The following is a 23,573-nucleotide window of genomic DNA, read 5'->3' as shown; positions in this document are numbered from 1 at the left end:
GACCAGACATATGTTGACCTGCCATGCAGTTCGTTGGCAAGCGTATCTAAAAGACCCACACCAAAGAACAAAGAGGACCTCTCCTTGCACCTCATCAGCTGAGATCTCCAACCCCACTATACCTTCAGTCCTCTGAGACCTGCACTGAGAGCAATGAAGGTGTAGAATTAGGTGTGTCACAGCCAAGTACTTGTGGGCAATCTGCTTTCGGTACACCGACTTCAGATTGTACCAGGCAAATTTCCCTGCCCCAGCTGCTACACCGCCGAAAGAAGTTCGCTCCCAGCCATCCACATGCCCAGCGGTTGAATGCTAGCTTGGCAAAATTGCTAGCACTTCAACTGCTGCCTTTTCAGTTGGTAGACTCTGCCCCCTTCCATGAGTTTGTGGAATGTGCGGTTCCTCAGGTACCCAAACGCCACTTTTTCTCACGGAAGGCAATTCCGGCTCTCTACCGGCATGTGGAAGGCAATGTCCATGTCTCGCTGGACAGGGCGGTCAGCGGTAAGGTGACTCATGGTCCAGCAGGCATGGACAGGGACGTTACCCAAGTTTCACCGCGCATTGGGTGACTCTTCTGGCAGCTGGGAAGCATGCAGGACAAGGTGCAGTAGTGCTGGAGGTTGTTCCGCCACCACGCCTCCAAAATGCCACTACTAATGATTGTGACACACCCCTCTCCTCCACCCCCTCCTCTTCTTCTTCCTCCATGGTCTCTTCCTGTGCTTTGTCCTCGGAACCAGCGGTGCGCCGTAGGCATTCAATGGGCTACGCAAGTATGCAGGCCAAAAGATGCCATGCGGTGCTTGAACTGATGCCAACTTAAGGCTGGAATGGTGGTTGGCGACAATGGCACCAACCTCCTCTCCGCCAGGGACAAATGACCCATGTGCCCTGTTTGGATCATGTCCTTAACTTGGTGGTGCAGCGGTTCTTGGGCAGGTACCCGGGCTTACAGGATGTCCTGAGGCAGGCCAGGAAAGTCTGTGTGCAGTTGTTCAACAGGGGGCATGCAATTACAATTCTTAATCTAATATTTCACAGCAGGGCCCTGTGAGGGCTTACAGTGTTGTGGCAACACCAACACCTAAGGCCCAAATTTCTGCTGAGTATATAGGGCAGCCCCTACTTTCAAATATCCAAATTACAAACGACTCCTACTTGCAAACGGAAGGAGACAACAGGAAGTGAGATGAAATCTACCCCTAGGAAGGGAAATTCTCTCCTGTAAGAGTTAATATGGGAAAAACATTTCTCCTTTCCACTGATGCTTTATCACCAATCCTTGTTTCACTAAAAACCCCAAATTCTCAAAAAAACATTTGTCATTGGGACAAAAAGTGAGGTGAAATCTTCTGAAGAGGAGCACACACAGCAAAACAAATGTCACAGGGGTGATAACCCTTCCCTATGTTTTCCAAAAAGCTTAAAATAGATTTTTTTGCTGGAGCCAAAAAAGTTAAAAATGTACCAGTTCAAAATTACAAACAAATTCTACTTAACAACAAACCTACAGTCCCTGTCTTGTGTATATAGGGCCTGGTAGCCCCACACCTTTCCTTTTTTTAATTTGGGTGCGGGGTTCCCCTTAGTATCCATACAAGACCCAAAGGGCCCGGTAATGGACTGGGGGGCACCCATGCCGTTGGTCTCACTGATTTTCATCCATATTGCCAGGACCCGACATTACATTAAAGCCGCAAGCAGTTTTAAATGACTTTTATTCCTTTAAAAAATGTCATTTTGTGCAGGGACTGTTTTAAGCACGGGAAACACGCGCCACTTTACAGGCATACTATAGACACCCCCCAGGTACAATATTTAAAAGAATATTTCACTTTTTTTTTTACTTTAAGCTTCATTAAAATCACTGCTCCCAAAAAAAACGGCCGTTTTTAAAACTTTTTTTTTGCATTGATATATGTCCCCTGGGGCAGGACCCGGGTCCCCAAACCCTTTTTAGGACAATACCATGCAAATTAGCCTTTAAAATGAGCACTTTTGATCTTGAACATTCGAGTTCCATAGACGTCAATGGGATTCTAACGTTCATGCGAATTTTCTGTCCGTTCGCAGGCTCTGGTGCGAACCGAACTGGGGGGGGTGTTCAGCTCATCCCTACTCAGGGCCTATATGCCTGACACCAAGCAGAGGGATTCTGCATAAGAAAGGAGAAATAATCATATTTTAAATATGGACAATGGGTACAGATATACAGAACAAAAGGTGAGATGTCCCAGAAAGACATAAGTGATGCATGGAGGAAAACACTCACTTAGAACAGCATAACTCTCATACGCATAACATGCCCCACGCCTTCCCCGGGTGCCTGGATGGTAGCAAGAATCACAAGGATGCCCAGAGGGGTCAATCAAAAATCTATATAATATAAAAATATGCATACTCTAAATAATCCATGAAACCTTGGGATGGAATTAGAAAAAAATAAAAAACCACCACACAACAACAACTAGCCCTAAATTCAGCAAATACTTACTTGGCTATGGAGATGTAAAAGTTTCAATGTCAGACCTAGCGGGTGTGCGTGTATCAGACTGGACTCTAGGTGAAAGGACAGTGGCTGTGGGCTAAAATGAAAAAATCCGTCAGAAGTGTAGACAGCTAAAGAACCCCAGTAAGGTCTATCATTAAATAATGAACAGAGGTTACCTCAAAAGAGGATGAGGCCTCAGAACATAAGCAGGAAAAATAATATCTCCATAGGACAGAGTATATGACCATCTATAGAGATAAATAGGACACAGTTTAAGATCTCCAACAGGACAAAAGCGTAATATATTAGTAGGGATATGCCTTAATATAGACTCACCAAAGGTCTCCTGTTTAGTATATTCCAGGGCCCTGTGCTGATAAGGCACAAACACTCATTAAGAAAATAGCTTGTAGCTCCAGATTGAGAATCTAAAAAGACCAGATATCTAGTGTCAGTTCCACAATGACAGCCTATTACTGAAACATAAGTAATGAACAGAAGAGGATCCAATGCAAGATTCATTTCACAAACCTGTCACAAGACATCCAGCAGAGTTACACCACTATAGTAGGCAACAGCAATAATGAGCTTTATATAGTACCTTAAAGTGGTGTTCCGGCTGAAATGATACTTTTTAAATAAAAATACCCCTATAATACACAAGCTTAATGTATTCTAGAAAAATTAGTCAGTAAACTAAGGCCTGTTTTGTTAGTTTATAGCAGTAGTTTGTTATTTTATAAACTTCCAGCAGGCCGTGGCCATCTTAAGTCTGGGAATCTGAAGCCAGACTGTATTTGTTCCTGGATCTCATCCTTGCAGATCTCGCTCAGTGCAGCACAAGCAGTGTAATAGGTTTCAGGTCAGGTTTCCATAGCAATGGCATTGTCAGAGGAAGTTGCCGCCCCTTCCCAGAAGGCATTGCAAACAGGAAATGATGCGAGGAGGGAGGAGGAAGTGAAAAATGAATACAGCACATATACAGTAAGTGATGAGAAAAAAAATAAAAAAATATCCAATTTGTTTACAGTGCACAGTTTAGTGAGAGATGCTGAAGAGTTGTAAAAGTGGGTGGAACTCCACTTTAAGAGCAGGCCAAACAGCTCTCCAGCAGTTATTGCTGACAGCTGGATGGATGCTACCAAAGTGATCATCAGCAGGGGGAAGACAGAGACAGGACACCAAAGAGTAGAAGTGTCAGATTCCCGTTAGGAACAAATAATAAACTGCTCCACTGGCTATCTCAGATACGAATGCCAATATCACCTGCAATGAAAAATAATCACCAGCAGGGGGAAGACAAAGAGACAGGACACCAAAAAATAGAAGTGTCAGATTCTCATTAGGAACAAATAATAAACTGCTTCACTGGCTATCTCAGATACACAGCCAGGCCACCCTAGTGTCAGTATCACCTGCAATGAAAAGAGGGGACGAGAAGTGCTTATTAGATAGCCGGGGCCGATGGACCATTCCATCGGCTCTTCCGCATGCGCAGATGCACACTTCCACAATTCAGTGAAAAACGGGTCCGTCATCCAGAGAGAATTCCTGAAATCATCAGGGTTATTCTCCTGGATCTCATGCAGCAAAGGCATATGAGAGAATTGGTCACGCTGGAGTAACCAATTCTTGGTCCATGAACTCCTCCCCACCCTGTTCATGGACTGGACTTGGGTCAAAGTAATAACCCCAACACCAAGCACCCGCATAGCATGAACTCTACGACGAGCACGTACCCGCAACATGGCTTCTAAACAGTCGGCTGGTCAGAACGGACTCACAAAACGATCTGAAAAACAGCAAGGCCTGTCAAAAGCGAGCTGAAAATCAGAAACGAGCGGACAAGAATGCACTGAGAAACAGATATGAACTGACTACACGCACTGAAAACCAGATACAAACCCACAAGCACAAACGGAAGAGCAGTAATGGACTGAAAAGCATGAAAGCTGAAAAACGCGAATCGTCTCTCACCAAACTTCTACTAACACGAGATAAACCACGAGATTAGCAGAAGGAGCCCAAAGGGTGGCGCAGTGGCTATTGAACTTCCTTTTTCTAGTGCCATAGTACGTGGTGTACATCACCGTGTTCTTGATGGTGGGAATTTGGTGTGACCATGTGTATGCAAGACAAGCTTGAGCGGAATCCCGTCAGAAAAGCCATCATACCTTTTTCCGACCAAAATCCCGATCGTGTGTATGCGGCATAACTGCGTACAGGACCCCGAAAACCAATCACCGCCTTCAGGCTTTCTAAGGGCGTACATTTTTTATTTCATTCCTCACTGCCTATCACAGTTTCGGAGGCCATGAAATGCCCAGATAGTACAACACCCCCAAATGACCCCATTTTGGAAAGACACCCCAAGCAAATTGTGGAGAGGAATGTTGAGTATTTTGCAGATCCCGCTTTTTGTCACAGTTTTGAAATTCGAAGTTTGAAAAAAAAAAATTATTTTCTTTCTTCATTTTCATAAAATAAATGAGAGCTGCAAAATACTCACTATGCCTCTTAGCAAATACCTTGGGGTGTCCACTTTCCAAAATGGGGTCATTGGGGGAGTTTGTGCTATCTGGACATTTCAGGGCCTCCGTAACTGTGATAGGTAGTGAGGAGTAAAATCAAAATTTTACCCCTTTAAAAAGTCTGAAGGCGGTGCTTGGTTTTTGGAGTCCTGTACGTGGGTAGGCTCCCAAAAAGTCTCATGCATGTGGTATCCCCATAATGTATTTTGGGGTGTAATTTCACATGCCATGTTTGAACAATATATCATTTAGTGACAACTTTTTGTAAAAAAAAAAAAAAAAAAAAATCATTTAGTGACAACTTTGTGTAAAATAAATAAATAAATAAATAAATAAATAAATAAATAGCAATTTTCCGGAAACGTGTGGCAAAATATCAAATAGTCCATGGACACAACATGCCTCTCAGCAAAAAGCTTGAAGTGTCTTCTTTCCAAAATGGGGTCATTTGGGGGGGGGGGGGGGGTTGTGCTATCTTGGCATTTTATGGCCTTCGAAACTGTGATAGGTAGTGAGGAGTGAAATCAAAAAATTACTCCCTTAGAAATCCTGAAGGTGGTGCTTGGTTTTCAGGGTGCTGTACACGGCTAGGCTCCCAAAAAGTCTCACACATGAGGTATCCCCATACTCAGGAGAAGCAGCAGAATGTATTTTGGGGGTTAAATCCACATATGACCATGGCATGTGTGGGCAATATATAATTTAGTGACAACTTTGTGCACAAAAAAAAAAAGTTTGTCATTTTCCCGAAACTTGTGGCCAAATATAAAATATTCCATGGACTCAACATCCCTATCAGCAAATAGCTTGGGATGTCTGCTTTCCAGAACCTGCGAACGGACCGAAAGTTCGCACGAACGTTAGAACCCCATTGACGTCTATGGGACTCGAACGTTCGAAATCAAAAGTGCTCATTTTAAAGGCTAATTTGCATGGTATTGTCCTAAAAAGGGTTTGGGGACCCGGGTCCTACCCCAGGGGACATGTATCAATGCAAAAAAAACTTTTAAAAACGGCCGTTTTTTCGGGAGCAGTGATTTTAATGATGCTTAAAGTAAAAAAAAAAAGTGAAATATTCCTTTAAATATCGTACCTGAGGGGTGTCTATAGTATGCCTGTAAAGTGACGCGTGTTTCCCGTGTTTAGAACAGTCCCTGCACCAAATGTCATTTTTAAAGGAAAAAAATCTCATTTAAAACTGCTTGCGGGTTTAATGTAATGTCGGGTCCTGGCAATATGGATGAAAATCAGTGAGACAAACGGCATGGGTACCCCCCAGTCCATTACCAGGCCCTTTGGGTCTTGTATGGATATTAAGGGGAACCCCGCACCCAAATTAAAATAAGGAAAGGTGTGGGGCCACCAGGCCCTATATACTCTGAACAGCAGTATACAGGCTGTAGGTTTGTTGTTAAGTAGAATCTCTTTGTAATTTTGAACGGGTACATTTTTAACGTGTTTAGCTCCAGCCAAAAAATCTTTTTTAAGCTTTTTGGAAAACATAGGGAAGGGTTATCACCCCTGTGACATTTGTTTTGCTGTCTTTCCTCCTCTTCAGAAGATTTCACCTCACTTTTTGTCCCAATGGATTGGAAAGCATCAGTGGAAAGGAGAAATGTTTTTCCCATATTAACTCTTACAGGAGAGAATTTCCCTTCCTAGGGGTAGATTTCACTTCCTGTTGTCTCCTTCCGTTTGCAAGTAGGAGTCGTTTGTAAGTTAGTTGTTTGAAAGTATGGTCCTGCCCTATATACTCAGCAGAAATTTGGGCCTTAGGTGTTGCTGTGGCCACAACACTGTAAGCCCTCACAGGGCTCTGCTGTGAAATATTAGATCAAGAATTGTAATTACATGCCCCTGTTGAACAGGAGCTGAAAAATTAGGCCTTAGGCACTGGTGCTGGTGCCACAACACTGCAACCCCTCACAGACACTCTAGTTGGAATGCAGGAACGAGCCCTGCTGCAAAGTATTGCATCAAAAATTGTAATTACACGCCCCTGTTAAACAAGGGCTGAAAAATTGGGCCTTAGGCACTGGTGCTGGTGCCACAACACTGCAACCCCTCACAGACACTCTAGTTGGAATGCAGGAACGAGCCCTGCTGCAAAGTATTACATCAAAAATCGTAATTACACGCCCCTGTTAAACAGGGGCTGAAAAATTGTGCCTTAGGCACTGGTGGTGGCACCCAGAACCAAAAATGTTCTTACAAGCTATCAGCGTGATGATTGAGGAGGAAGAGGATAATTACTCAGGGATAGTCACTCAGCATCAGCATAGGCAGTCTTTGAAGGGATCTGAGATTTCAAAAAAAATTATTCGGTTACATCAGCATCAGGTGCTTGGTAGCTGGTGGTGATCCAAGACTCATTCATTTTTATGAAGGTCAGTCGATCGACCGAGTCAGTGGACAGACGCACCCTGTGATCGGTTACCACGCCTCCAGCAGCACTGAATGTGCGTTCCGAAAGAACGCTGGATGCAGGACAGGCCAGTAGCTCAATTGCATACTGTGCAAGCTCTGGCCAGTGATCCATCCTCAAGACCCAGTAACCCAGAGGATTTTCGGTGGGAAAGGTGTCCAAGTCTGATCTTGCCCCTAGGTATTCCTGCACCATGTAAAACAGACGCTGGCGATGGTTGCTGGAACCGATCATACCTTGGGGCTGCGGACCAAAAAATTGTCTGAACGCATTGGTCAGACGGCCACCTTCTCCACCGCTCCTTCTTTGACTGACCGAAGCCTCAGCAACACGTTGTCCAGAAACAGGAGTTTGTAACCTCCCAGGCTCTGGGAACGCGTTGCACAGACCTTTCTGCAAGGCCTCCCGAAGATGTTTCATCCTCTGCTCCCTCTGCAATGGCAAGATAAGGTCCGCAACCTTACCCTTGTAACGTGGATCAAGGAGGGTTGCCAGCCAGTATTGGTCCTTCTCCTTGATACCACGAATACGAGGATCCTTACGCAGGCTTTGCAGGATCAGGGAGGCCATGCAGCGTAGGTTTGCTGAGGCATTCGGTCCGGAGTCCTCTGGGTCACTAAGGACGACATGGTCCGCAGCCACCTCCTCCCAGCCACGTACAAGTCCATGTGTTTCTTGGGACTGATCCCTTAAAGACTGCTGCTGATGCTGAGTGCCAGGCTCCACCTCCATACTGACACAATCTTCCTCCTCCTCCTCCTCCTCTTCCTCCTCGTCCTCTTCCTGTGTGATCGGCGGGCACGCAGGAACACTGTCTGGATAAAGGGGGCCTTGAGAGCTAAGGAAGTCCTCCTCTTCCTGCCTCTGTTCTGCCTCAAGTGCCCTGTCCATTATTCCACGCAGCGTGTGCTCCAACAGGTGGACAAGGGGGACAGTGTCACTGATGCATGCACTGTCACTGCTCACCATCCTCGTGGCCTCCTCAAATGGTGACAGGACAGTGCATGCATCCCTGATCATGGCCCACTGGCGTGGGGAAAAAAAACCAAGCTCCCCTGACCCTGTCCTGGTGCCATAGTCGCACAGGTACTCATTGATGGCCCTCTGCTGCGTGTGCAGCCGCTGCAGCATGGCCAACGTTGAGTTCCACCTGGTGGGCATGTCACAGATTAGGCGGTTCTTGGGCAGGTTAAACTCCTTTTGGAGGTCCGTCAGCCGAGCACTGGCATTATATGACCGGCGGAAATGCACACAGACTTTCCTGGCCTGCCTCAGGACATCCTGTAAGCCCGGGTACCTGCCCAAGAACCGCTGCACCACCAAGTTAAGGACGTGAGCCAAACAGGGCACATGGGTCATTCGTCCCTGTCGGAGGGCAGAGAGGAGGTTGGTGCCATTGTCGCAAACCACCATTCCTGCCTTAAGTTGGCGTGGCGTCAACCACCTCTGAACCTGCCCCTGCAGAGCTGACAGAACCTCTGCCCCAGTGTGGCTCCTGTCCCCCAAGCACACCAGCTCAAGCACCGCATGGCATCTTTTGGCCTGCGTACTTGCGTAGCCCCTTGAACGACTACAGAGCACCGCTGGTTCCGAGGAAGAGGCCATGGAGGAAGAAGAAGAGGGGGTGGAGGAGAGAGGTGTGTCACAATCATTAGCATTTTGGAGGCGTGGTGGCGGAACAACCTCCAACACTACTGCACCTTGTCCTGCATCCTTCCCAGCTGCCAGCAGAGTCACCCAATGCGCCGTGAAACTTAGGTAACGTCCCTGTCCATGCCTGCTGGACCATGAGTCAGCGGTAATATGCACCTTACCGCTGACCGCCCTGTCCAGCGAGGCATGGACATTGCCTTCCACATGCTGGTAGAGAGCCGGAATTGCCTTCCGTGAGAAAAAGTGGCGTTTGGGTACCTGCCACTGAGGAACTGCACATTCCACAAACTCACGGAAGGGGGCAGAGTCTACCAACTGAAAAGGCAGCAGTTGAAGTGCTAGCAATTTTGCCAAGCTAGCATTCAACCGTTGGGCATGTGGATGGCTGGGAGCAAACTTCTTTCGGCGGTGCAGCAGCTGGGGCAGAGAAATTTGCCTGGTACAATCTGACGTCGGTGTACCAAAATCAGATTGCCCACAAGTACGTGGCTGTGACACACCTAATTCTACACCTTCATTCCTCTCAGTGCAGGTCTCAGAGAGGACTGAAGGTCTAGTGGGGTTGGAAATCTCAGCTGATGAGGAGCAAGCAGAGGTCCTCTTTGTTCTTTGGTGTGGGTCTTTTAGATACGCTTGCCAACGAACTGCATGGCAGGTCAACATATGTCTGGTCAAGCATGTGGTACCCAAGCGGGAGATGTTTTGGCCACGCGAGATACGCTTGAGACATATGTTGCAAATAGCAGCGGTGCGATCTGATGCACTCATCTCAAAAAAGGCCCACACCAAAGAACTTTTTGAATAACGCGCAGAGACTGCAGCGCCCTGCACATGTGGAGCTTTGGGGTGTGATGCAGTCAATGTGCTGCCCTTAGGCTGGCCCCTGGAGGGCATCCTGCCTCGTTGGTGATGTGCCGCCTCCTCCTCCTCCTCCTCCTCCTCTCTCCTATCAGGCACCCACGTTGAGTCAGTGACCTCATCATCCCCTTCCTCCTCATCACTGGAGCAAACCTGGCAGTATGCTGCAGCAGGGGGAGCATGACTGCCAGATTGCTGTCCTTCTTGGGCACCCCCTCTGTCCGTGCTCGTGTTACTGCCTTCATCGAGCTCAGTATCATCATCAGAGCCTTCCAAACGCTGGGCATCCTCCTGGAGCATGTACCCAACACTGTGGTCAAACAGTTCGAGGGACTCCTCAGGAGGACATGGTGGGGCTAGGGAAGGAGTCACTGATGACATTGAGCCAAGGGAAGAGGCCGCTGCTTTGCCAGACAAAGTACCCTGGGCATGGGTGAGAGAGGATGAGGAGGATGAGGACGGCTTGGTCATCCACTCGACCAAGTCTTCCGCATGTTGCGGCTCAACATGGCCAGCTGCCGAAAAAAAGGCCAAGCGTGTCCCATGGCCACGTGCTGATGAGGATGCACCGTCTCCACGACCAGCACTAGACACAGAGCCTGCTTGCCCTCTCTTATTGGCTTGTGACTGTCTGCCTCTCCTTCTAGGCCTTCCAGACATACTAATGGCCTGTAGCTGCACTAAGCTGGGATATATATATATATATATATATATGTACTGATACTGCAGCTAGCAAAATCAACTGCCTGCCTGTAGTATGAGAACACCACCAACCTTCTACAGGTAGCTTTAGCTGAACACTGTGAGGTGGACGCACCCCACTAACTTGTAGGTTTAGCTGAACACTGTGAGCAGGGTGCACCCCACTAACTTGTAGGTTTAGCAGAACACTGTGAGCAGGACGCACTGCACTAACTGTAAATAGTCTAGCTGCCTGACTGTGGTACTAATAGGATCAAAAGAACACCAGCAATTTTCTTTAAAATACTGTAACAAGACAAGCCTGCCTGTCAGTAGGAAGATAACAGGAACGGATCTAGCTGAACACTGTGAGCAGGACGCACCCCACTAGCTTGTAGGTTTAGCTGAACACTGTGAGGTGGACGCACCCCACTAACTTGTAGGTTTAGCTGAACACTGTGAGCAGGACGCACCCCACTAACTTGTAGGTTTAGCAGAACACTGTGAGCAGGACGCACTGCACTAACTGTAAATAGTCTAGCTGCCTGACTGTGGTACTAATAGGATCAAAAGAACACCAGCAATTTTCTTCAGGTAGATGTATTTACTGTAACAAGACAAGCCTGCCTGTCAGTAAGAAGATAACAGGAACGGATCTAGCTGAACACTGTGAGCAGGACGCACCCCACTAGCTTGTAGGTTTAGCTGAACACTGTGAGGTGGACGCACCCCACTAACTTGTAGGTTTAGCTGAACACTGTGAGCAGGACGCACCCCACTAACTTGTAGGTTTAGCAGAACACTGTGAGCAGGACGCACTGCACTAACTGTAAATAGTCTAGCTGCCTGACTGTGGTACTAATAGGATCAAAAGAACACCAGCAATTTTCTTCAGGTAGCTGTATTTACTGTAACAAGACAAGCCTGCCTGTCAGTAAGAAGATAACAGAAACGGATCTAGCTGAACACTGTGAGCAGGACGCACCCCACTAGCTTGTAGGTTTAGCTGAACACTGTGAGGTGGACGCACCCCACTAACTTGTAGGTTTAGCTGAACACTGTGAGCAGGACGCACCCCACTAACTTGTAGGTTTAGCAGAACACTGTGAGCAGGACGCACTGCACTAACTGTAAATAGTCTAGCTGCCTGACTGTGGTACTAATAGGATCAAAAGAACACCAGCAATTTTCTTCAGGTAGCTGTATTTACTGTAACAAGACAAGCCTGCCTGTTAGTAAGAAGATAACAGAAACGGATCTAGCTGAACACTGTGAGCAGGATGCACCCCACTAGCTTGTAGGTTTAGCTGAACACTGTGAGGTGGACGCACCCCACTAACTTGTAGGTTTAGCTGAACACTGTGAGCAGGACGCACCCCACTTACTTGTAGGTTTAGCAGAACACTGTGGGCAGGACGCACTGCACTAATTGTAAATAGTCTAGCTGCCTGACTGTGGTACTAATAGGATCAAAAGAACACCAGTAATTTTCTTTAAAATACTGTAACAAGACAAGCCTGCCTGTCAGTAAGAAGATAACAGGAACGGATCTAGCTGAACACTGTGAGCAGGACGCACTGCACTAAATGTAAATAGTCTAGCTGCCTGACTGTGGTACTAATAGGATCAAAAGAACACCAGTAATTTTCTTCAAAATACTGTAACAAGACAAGCCTGCCTGTCAGTAGGAATATAACAGGAACGGATCTAGCTGAACACTGTGAGCAGGACGCACTGCACTAAATGTAAATAGTCTAGAAGATAACAGGAACGGATCTAGCTAAACTGAATACAGTGTATATATATATATATATATATATGCAACACCTGGGATGCATATATATACACAATACACTTTAAGTGCAGCTAACTGACTGACTGTCCTGCCTAATCTAGCTAACTCAAATGAAATGACACTGTCTCTCTCTCTCTCTAAGCACACCGGAACACACTGCACAGGGCCGCCGTGCAGGCGGCCTTATATAGTGTGGGGCGTGTACTAAATCCCCTGAGCCATAATTGGCCAAAGCCTCCTTGGCTTTGGCCAATTATGGCTCTCTGTTAAGGCGGCGCTGTGATTGGCCAAGCATGCGGGTCATAGTGCATGCTTGGCCAATCATCAGCAAGCAATGCACTGCAATGCCGCAGTGAATTATGGGCCGTGACGCGCCGCACGAATTTGGCGCGAACGGCCCATATCGTTCGCAATTCGGCGCACGATCGAACAGCCGATGTTCGAGTCGAACATGGGTTCGACTCGAACACGAAGCTCATCCCTACTTTCCAAAAAGGGATCATTTGGGGGGGGGGGGGGGGTTGAACTGTCCTGGCATTTTATGCACAACATTAGAAGCTTATGTCCCACATCACCCACTCTTCTAACCACTAAGACAAAGCCCTTTCTGACACTTTTTGTTTACATGAAAAAATATTTTTTTTTTTGCTAGAAAATTACTTTGAACCCCCAAACATTATATTTTTTTTAAAAGCAAAGGCCCTACAGATTAAAATGGTGGGTGTTGCAACTTTTTTTCACACAGTATTTGCGCAGCGATTTTTCAAAGGCAATTTTCCATGTGTTTGATGAAATGAAAAAGATGATCTTATGCTGAGTACATGGATACCAAACACGACATGCTTTAAAATTGTGCAAACTTGCAGCAACGACAAACTACATACATTTTTAAAAGCCTTTAAAATCCTTTACAGGTTACCACTTTATATTTACAGAGGCATTCTACTGCTAAAATTACTGCCCTCGATCTGACCTTTGTTGTGATACCTCACATGCATGATGTAATTGCTGTTTACATATGACACCAGATTGACGCTTGCGTTTGCTTTTGCGGATGAGCACATTGGGAGAGGGGTGCTTTTTTTTAATTATTTATTTTGCTTTTTTGTGTTATTTTTAAACTGTTCCTTTCATTTTTTTAAATCATTTTTATTGTTATCTCAGGGAATGTAAATATCCCCTATGATAGCAATAGGTAGTGACAGGTACTCTTTTTTGAAAAAAATGGGGTCTATGAGACCCTAGATCTCTCCTCTGCCCTCAAAGCATCTGAACACACCAAGATCGGTGTGATAAAATGCTTTCCCAGTTTCCCAATGGTGCTGTTTATATCCAGCTAAGCCTAAGTCATGAAATGCTCGTAGCTTCCAGTTTCTTAGGCCATAGAGATGATTGGAGCCATTCTGGTCCCGATCAGCTCTATGGTCAGCTGGCGGAACCAACGGCTGCATTCTCGGGTTCCCTGTTGGGAAAACCATGGAAGACGGTGGGGGGGATTCCCTCCCACTGCTTGTAAAAGCAGTCTAGAGGCTAATTAGCCACTAGGATTGCTTTTACATGAAAGCTGACCGCTGGCTGAAAAGAATAATATCAGGTGATACCTAAACCTGCAGGCATTATTCTGGTATAACCACTAAAAGTCCAGCAACATATCAATACGTTGCCGGTCCTTGTTAGGCATATATTGTAATGTTCTTTTTTTCATGCAGCCTGTAGGCTGAGCGAAAAAACAGAGATTGATCGGTGGGTATGCCCACTATTAGAATACCGCCCTTCATCCACACACTTCTAATGATGGGCATACATGCACCATTTTTTTAAACTGTGGTGGTGAAATCACCTTCTAGAGCGCTGGAGTCGCTGATTTTCATATCGTGAGAGCAAACACTGTTGCTGTCAAGATACATAAATCAGTGCTGCAGCTGAATGGTGTACCTGAAAAGCAAACAATGGTAAAGATAAAACATTAACTCAATAAAACAACTTGATTTTTTAACGCAATATGTGCCCAAAAAAATATATGGCGAAGCATGGGGGCAATCTGCCCCTAATGTAAGGAGCAAATCACTCCTCCACCCCTGACCCCATGCTTCAGCATATAACTGTGGTGGTGAAATCACCTCCTACAGTGCTGGAGTCACAGCTTTACGTATCGTGGGAGCAAACACTGTTGCTGTCAGAATACATAAACCCATGCTGCAGCTAAATGGTGTATCTGCTAAGCCAATTATGGTTAACAATAAAACAAAGTAACATTACAATATAACAGTAAGACATACCATACCTGCAGAACAAATATAATAAAGCATAGTAAAAATAAAACATTACAATTCTAAAATACAGTAACAATAGAGAGAGAACAATAGATACAGAATAGAGAGCGAACAATAGAGCGAACATAAGAGTGAGAACAATAGAAAGAGAAGAAAAATAAAACCACAACTATTTTTGGCTTTTTTTTTTTTTTTGTGTGTGTTTTTCCGTGTTTTTTCTTTTTTGCACTTTTATATAAACTGTAAACGTTCCAGATTCTCAAAATGTGCCCATCTCATCTTTTGAGACCCTGTGTAAGTGTGCGTAGGACTGTGCAATGCTGTACCCTACGCTAAAACTCTACTAGTGTGTGGTAGCGTTAGAAATAGTTACCAATACAAAGACCAAGTTGGTCAGGACAGGAGGGACAATAAAAGTGAGTGTCATATATCCCCGCTTTTTACAGACACAACATCTTCTTTGGGGATTTCTTTGGGTAGGGGTACCAGGGAAGACATGCGGAAAACGCCTCTCATGCAGTCGGCTCACTGCATTTGGATTGGGAAGTTGGGCCACAGCACCATCTGGAAACAATAGGGCTGTGATGATCTCTTCTTGGAATTTAAGGATGGATCCAGTTCATCCTGAAGCTTTATATAGCACATAAGCATTCAGCAGAGCCAATTCGAATAAGTATACAAACACCTTTTTATAGCAGCGTCTGGCCTTATGGGCAATTGGGTACGGCACCAACAACTGGTCATTAAGGTCCACCCCTCTCATATTAAGGTTATATTCGTGGACACAGAGGGGTTTCTCAACAACACCAGTTGCCGTAGGAATTTGGACCATCATGTCTGCGCGAAGGGAGGACAGAATGAAAACATTCTTATTATCCCTTCACTTCACAGCGAGCAAATTATTACATCTCAAGCAGGCTCTCTCCCCCAGCCTAAGACAGGAATCTACAAGCCGCTGGGGTAAGCCCCGGCAAACAAGTGACTAAAAAGTGGCATGCTTGTGTAATAATTGTCCACATACAAGTGGTACCCCTTTCTGAATAAGGGGGACACCAAGTCCCACACAATCTTACCAGTGCTCTCTATGTAATCTGGGCAGTTCTCTAGCTCTACGTAACTATCTCTTCCCTCGTAAACCATAAAAATATATGTATTGCCTGTTGCCCTGTCACAGAGCTTATACATCTTGACCCCATATCTGGCACGCTTGCTAGGAAGATATTGTTAGAATGACAAGCGGCCAGAGAATGTAATCAGGGACTCATCAACGCAGACAACTTGATTGGGAGTAACAAGGCTGCAAATTGCTGGTTGAAGTGGTTTACGAGGGGCCGAATTTAGTCGATCGTACTCAGGGTCACCCTGAGGACGACAGAGTTCATTGTCATTGAAATGCATGAACCGCAAGATCTGCTCGTATCGTGTCCTGGTCATGGAGGCAGAGAACACAGGCATATGGTGAATTGGGTCAGTGGATCAGTATGACTGCAACTGACTTTTTTTAGTTATGCCCATGAGGAGAGATAGGCCCAGGAAGGTCTTAAATTCGGAGACCGTAATAGGTCTCCAATCTCTGGCAAGGGTCAACTGGGGATTAGCGATGATGAATTGACCATCATACAAATTGCATTGGTCCACAATAGATCTATAGAGATCCTCTGTGAAAAACAGCGAATAAAAATCAAGTGACATAAAATCAACTGTTTCCACCTGAATTCTGGGTTGGCCAGTGAATGGTGGAAGTACGGGTGCTGCAGAAGTGGTGGGCTCCAAATTCGGATTGGCAAATGCAGCAGGAAGGGCACTATGGGCTCGACTAGCCTATCTTTGTCTTCTTGGTGACTGTGGTACACTAGATGTGCTAGCCACCTCACCAGCTTGAATTGCACTTATGGGACTCGCCACGTCACCACGTGATACTGCAGTGCTGGATGTACAACCAGGATGTACTAGGCCACTGGTGCTTGCCAGTTCACCAGAAGGATGAGCGGCACTAGTACTGACTCTCTGCTCCATACGAGAGCCCTGCGGTTCTTGCACCTCAGCAACAGCAAAAGAACGGGGTTGGGTACGCCTGACCTTGGCAGGGACCACTACTCCATCGTCAGAGCTATCTGTCAGGGTGCCGCTGCTGTCTACGGGTTCATATTCTGAGCCTGAATCTGACAAATGGGCAAGTTCCTCTTCACTCTCATCTGTCATGCTCAGAAACATGTAGGCCTCTTCACTAGTGTACCTTCAATTGGAAATTTTGGCCTCTAAATTTACTGGTACACTAGTGAGACTCACAGGAAAAAAGAGCTCTGTCAGCGACTGCTTCCAATGCTACCAAAGAAACTGTTAGCGTTCGCAGGGATCAGGCCTGACTCTGCAAATGCTGCAGTTAAGTGTTTAGTGTTTTGTAAGTGACAGTGATCGATTGATACTGCACTTGGGTGGGCTGGGCTGGGCGGAGGGACTAAATGCAGGTGCTAGCAGCTATCTGGGCTGATCCTGCTAACACTGCGTTTTTGGCAACCCTAAACTACTGGGGACGTTAGTATAGATCTGATCAGATCAGATATTAATCCTTTCAGACACTATACTACTAAGGGAGGTGTATGGTGTGTGTGTGGGTGTTAGCGCTATTGGCACTAATCTGACGCTGCCTGGAGTGATGCAGACCCTAATTGATGGGGCTACACTGGACGCAGAGTATATAAACATATATCTATCTTTATTAAATACACTGCCACTAACTGAATAACCTGCCTGCTTAATATAACTCAAGCTATCTCTCTATCCACGCCAACAACACTACACAGGGCCACTGTGTAAGCTGCCTTATATAGTGTGAGGCATGGACTTAGTCCCCCTGAGCCATGATTGACCATAGGCACCCTGCCTTTGGGCAATTATGACTCTCTTAGCAGAGGGCGCTGTGATTGGCCGAAGCATGCAGGTCAGGCCGATCTTGCAGTGCATTATGGGGCGTTTCGCGGTGCTCAAATTTACCGTCCCATAATGTTCGCTGTTCTGTGAACGGGTGAACACCCGATGTTCGAGTCAAACTTATGTTTGACCTGAACATCAAGCTCATCCCTAGACATGTGATGCCCAAATGATAAATCTTGTTTAATGGAAGTAAAATTGGTTGAAATCTAAATTGACAGTCTCCTCTGCTTCACATCTCCTCCAGCACACTACTTGAGATCACTTGCTTTCCTCCACAGTCCAATTCTAGATTTCGGTGACTGTTAGCACATGGCTAGGCCTCACATTTTTCTAGTAGCCTTTTGCGGGCGGGGGTCTGCAGTCCCCTTAGTTGTAGCAACCATTTTAGATGAAAAGGATAATTGTGCTAACTGATACTTGGTGGACTACTGCTCCCAGAATGTCCATTGCAAATCCTGCCAACCCTCCTGGCTGCAGCGACTTGACTTCAACACCACAGTCTCTCCCCCTGGCTCCACATCCAATCCTGGCACGTCTTTCCCAGAGCTTCTCACTGTGCTTCTCACTCACTGACCCCGACATGAATTCCTCCTGAATGACTTGTCCTCCTCCTGCTCCTGTTCCAGGACACCTCTCAATGACCATGTAGAGAGAGGCTCCCTCCCAGCTCCCGAGCTCCAGACCCAAGTACAAATAATTTATGTACAAAAATAAATATGTACATTTTTTGTCAAGTATATACACTATACATTACCAATAGGGATGAGCTCGATGTTCGGGTCGAACATAAGTTCGAATCGAACATCGGGTGTTGGCCCATTTCCCAAACAGCGCACATTATGGGGCGTTCGCAGAAAATTTGAGCGCCGCAGAACACCCCATAATGCACTGCGAGGGTGCCTTTGGCCAATCATAGCTCAGGGGGGCTAAGTCCATGTACCACATATATAAGGCTGCTTACAAGGTGTAGTGTTGTTGGCGTGGACAGAGAGATAGCTTGATTTAGATTAAGCAGGCAGGTTATTCAGTTAGTGGCAGTGTATTTGAGATTTTATATATATATATATATATATATATATATATATATATATATATATATGTCAGTCTGATATATATATATATATATATATATATATATATATATATATATATATATATATATACTCTGCATCCAGTGTAGCCTATATCTACAGTGCATTCCATGGTGTACTGTTTCTAATACACTTCAGGCAGTGTATTAATAAATATATATATATATATATATATATATATATATATATATATTGTAATAGTGAGAGTCCCTGTCACTATGTAAAGGGATGGAAAAGGGACACAGAGTCTGTATGTTGGCAGGCTGCAATGCTACTGAGCATAGTTTGACATGGAGAAAACTGTTTTGGCAGCTTTCTCCAGGTTTTGCCATGTTCGGATGGGGCTCTGTAGTTTGGAGATCCCGCAGAGACTTGGGTGGGATGGGATCTCTAACCCTGTGTCCAGGTCTTATGGATAGCCAGCAGGTTGTGAGTCCAGGTGCACACAGCCCATATAATGAGGGGCTGGTGAAAGCAGAGAGTGGAGGAAGGTGGAGTGTGTGCAGCTTGCTGCTGCTGTATCAAGACAGACCTGTGTCTGAAAAGCTGTCTGCCCTGTGTGAGACTGCATCCCTGGTAAGGGGGACTTCATGTCTGAAGGACTGGGAAGGTTGGGATGGCTACAAGGGCCTGTGAGACCAGAGAAGGGTCTGGGAGGCTGGGAGAGCCAAGGCGACTAGCAAGTCCAAGGGGGGCTGAAGGAAGTCCTGAAGTCTGGGGGACAGTAAGCAAACCCAGGGGTCTGGAGAGTTCTGTTGAGGCCAGGAGTAGGCTGGTTCAGCAGGGAACTGCAAGGCAAAGCAAGCCTAGGAGCCAGGAGGCTTGGCATTTTTGGTTGTATGAATTTACTGGAGAAGAACTCCTGTGTGGGAAATCCTGTGTATAAACTTTTATCTTGTTCCTGTTAATAAAAATGGGCTGCCATGCACTCAAACCTGATAACTGACTGCTGTGGACTCACTACGTAAAGATACATCTACCACTGAACTAAACACCCAATATCACTATAACTATAACTATATATATATATATATATATATATATATATATATATATATATATATATGCTCTGCATCAGTGTAGCCTATATCTACAGTGCATTATGTAGTTTACTGTTTCTAATACACTTCAGGCGGGGTATTAAAATAAATTTAAAAAAAAAATATATATATATATATCTTGTTTTATATATTTATACTCTGCATCCAGTGTAGCCTATATCTACAGTGCATTCTGTGGTGTACTGTTTCTAACACACTTCAGGCGGTGTACACAGTATCTAATGCAGTGTGTACAGTTTCTACTACACTTCTGGTGGTGTACACAGTAGAAAATACAGTGCAGTCATTGTACAGTTTCTAATACAGTGCAGGCCGTGTACACATTATCTAATACAGTGTGTTTACAGTTTCTACTACACTTCTGGTGGTATACACAATACAGTGTAGCCGTAGTACAGTTTCTAATGCAGTGCAGGCGGTGTACACAGTATGTAATACAGTGTATACAGTTTCTCCTACACTTCTGGTGGTGTACACAGTATACAATACAGTGCAGCCCTTGTACAGTTGCTAATACAGGGCAGGCGGTGTGCACAGTATCTAATACAGTGTGTACAGTTTCTACTACACAATACAGTGGAGCCGTAGTACAGTTTCTACTACTTTTCTGGTGGTGTACACAGTATCTAATACAGTGTGTACAGTTTCTACTACACAATACAGTGGAGCCGTAGTACAGTTTCTACTACTTTTCTGGTGGTGTACACAGTATCTAATACAGTGTGTACAGTTTCTACTACACAATACAGTGGAGCCGTAGTACAGTTTCTACTACTTTTCTGGTGGTGTACACAGTATCTAATACAGTGTGTACAGTTTCTACTACACTTCTGGTGGTGTACACAGTACACAATACAGTGCAGCCATAGTACCATTTCTACTACACTTCTGGTGGTGTACACAGTATACAATACAGTTCAGCCATTGTACAGTTGCTAATACAGTGCAGGAGGTGTACACAGTATCTAATACAGTGTGTACAGTTTCTACTACACTTCTGGTGGTGTACACAATACAGTGCAGCCATAGTACAGTTTATGATACAGTGCAGGCAGTGTACACAGTATCTAATACAGTGTGTACAGTTTCTACTTCACTTCTGGTGGTATACACAATACAGTGCAGCCGTATTACAGTTTCTAATACAGTGCAAGAGGTGTACACAGTATCTAATACAGTGTGTACAGTTTCTACTACACTTCTGGTGGTGTACACAGTATACAATACAGTGCAGCCATAGTACAGTTTCTACTACTTTTCTAGTGGTGTACACAGTATCTAATACAGTGTGTACAGTTTCTACTACACTTCTGGTGGTGTATACAATACAGTGCAGCCATAGTACAGTTTCTAATACAGTGCAGGAGGTGTACACAGTATCTAATACAATGTGTACAGTTTCTACTACACCTCTGGTGGTGTACACAGTATATAATACAGTGCAGCCATTGTACAGTTGCTAAAACAGTGCAGGAGGTGTACACAGTATCTAATACAGTGTGTACAGTTTCTACTACACTTCTGGTGGTGTACACAGTAAACAATACAGTGCAGCCATAGTACAGTTTCTACTACTTTTATGGTGGTATACACAGTATTTAATACAGTGTGTACAGTTTCTACTACACTTCTGCTGGTGTACACAATACAGTGCAGCCGTAGTACAGTTTCTGCTACTTTTCTGGTGGTGTACACAGTGGGGGTTATTTACTAAAGGAAAATCCACTTTGCACTGCAAGTGCACTTGAAACTGCACTGAAAGTTCACTTGGAAGTGCAGTCACTGTAGATCCGAGGGGGACATGCAAGGAAAATAAAAAAACAGCATTTTAGCTTGCACATTGGATGATAAAATCAGCAGAGCTTCCACTCATTTCAGATCTACCCCTTAGATTCAGAGTGACTGCACTTCCAAGTGCACTTGCAGTGCAAAGTGGATTTGCCTTTCGTAAATAACGAAGAAAAACACAATAAGTGTAGCGCTATTAAAATGAAAAAACGTCCGGTATGGAAAACGTTAAACCAACAGTTCCAAGTATAAATGGTGTGGAGGAGTCATCAATATATACATGGGTGGAAAATCTTCAAAAAAACAATTCAAGCAAAGATGTATATCATCTGAGGTGAAAACAGACACACCACCACCAAATATGAAGAGGCTTACCGGATGGAGTGGACCCAAAGGGGCGTACGCCGGATTGGGTCGGATAGGCTTAGGTGGTGAGTGGCTAGGGATGGCCCAGGAAGGCGATGATGGTGGATGGACCCACATGTTGCTGTATCCCTCAAGGCAATGCGGGAACCCAGAGGAGTGTGTGGAACGGACCACACATTGTTATCTCCCAGAGCCTTGCAGCAAGCGATCACCCACACTACAGACACATTCAGTCCTTGGCATTGAAGATCTGACAAGTGGATGAGTGAAAAGTTTAAACGATGAGAGAGATCTGCCAGATGCAACCAAATCTGTGCGGTGTGGAGCCCCCCGAGTGATCCCATACGATGGGGGTCTGCAGCGTTCAGATGAATGGGCTATCAGGGCGTAGCTGTCTATGCAGCTGCTGCATCGCCTGCTCTCTGCTCTCTCTTTCGTAAATAACCCCCAGTATCTAATACAGTGTGTACAGTTTCTACTACACTTCTGGTGGTGTACACAATACATTGCAGCTGTAGTACAGTTGCTAATACAGTGCAGGCGGTGTACACAGTATCTAATACAGTGTGTACAGTTTCTACTGCACTTCTGGTGGTGTACACAGTATACAATACAGTGCAGCCATTGTACAGTTGCTAATACAGTGCATGCGGTGGCACAGTATCTAATACAGTGTGTACAGTTTCTAATACACTGCAGGAGGTGTACACATTTTCTAATACAGTGAAGTGTGGTGTTGCAAAACAAAATACATAATGTCTGAAAGGCCACCAAGGAGAGGCAGACGCTCACAGGCCACTAAAACAGGGCAAGCAGCCTCTGTGTCTACAGTCAACAGTGCTGGTCATGGACATGGTGCATCCTCTGCAGGTGGCCGCGGGGCACGCTTGTCCTTTTTTTCTGCTGCTGGCCGTGTTATTGAGCCAGAACATGCAGAAGAGTTGGTGGAGTGGATAACAAAGCCGTTCGCACCCTCCTCATCCTCTGTCACCCAGGCTCAGAGTAGTTTGCCTTCCAACACAGCTGCCAAAGCGGCCTATTCGACCGGCTCCTTGTCCACAGTCACTCCTTCCATAGCCCCATAATCATGCACGGAGTAGTCCCCAGAATTATTTGACCACAGTGTCGGGTACATGCTGCTGGAGGATGCACAGCGATTTGAAGGCTCCGATGTTGGTTCCCAGGTTGAGGAAGGGAGTAAGGTGAGCCTAGAGAGAGAGGGTGCCCAAAAAGGTCAAGAAACTGGCAGTCATGTTCCCCCAGTTGCAGCATACTGCCAAGTTTGCTCCAGTGACGAGGAGGGAGGGGATGATGAGGTCACTGACTGTACTTGGTTGATATAAAAAGGAAACTGCGCTGGCCCAAAGATAAAAATGTGTAAACAATATAATGGGTATCAGCTAACACACAGACAAACCAAGTCACAACAGATATATATAAAATAAGTGCAGCGCTAAACCATAACCGAAAAACATGTAAATACCAAAAAATAACACAAGTGAACTGTGCGTAGTGTAATAACTGGCAATAAGGTGGATCAGCACATATAATATAGTAACTAATAATGAAGTGAATCAACACAGAAACCACTGAAGTAAGTATAAATGTCTATAATGTCATATG

The sequence above is a fragment of the Aquarana catesbeiana genome, linkage group LG04 (genome assembly GCF_042186555.1).
Source record: "Aquarana catesbeiana isolate 2022-GZ linkage group LG04, ASM4218655v1, whole genome shotgun sequence".
In the NCBI taxonomy this organism is placed as follows: domain Eukaryota; kingdom Metazoa; phylum Chordata; class Amphibia; order Anura; family Ranidae; genus Aquarana; species Aquarana catesbeiana.
Note: the sequence above shows the minus strand (reverse complement) of the source record.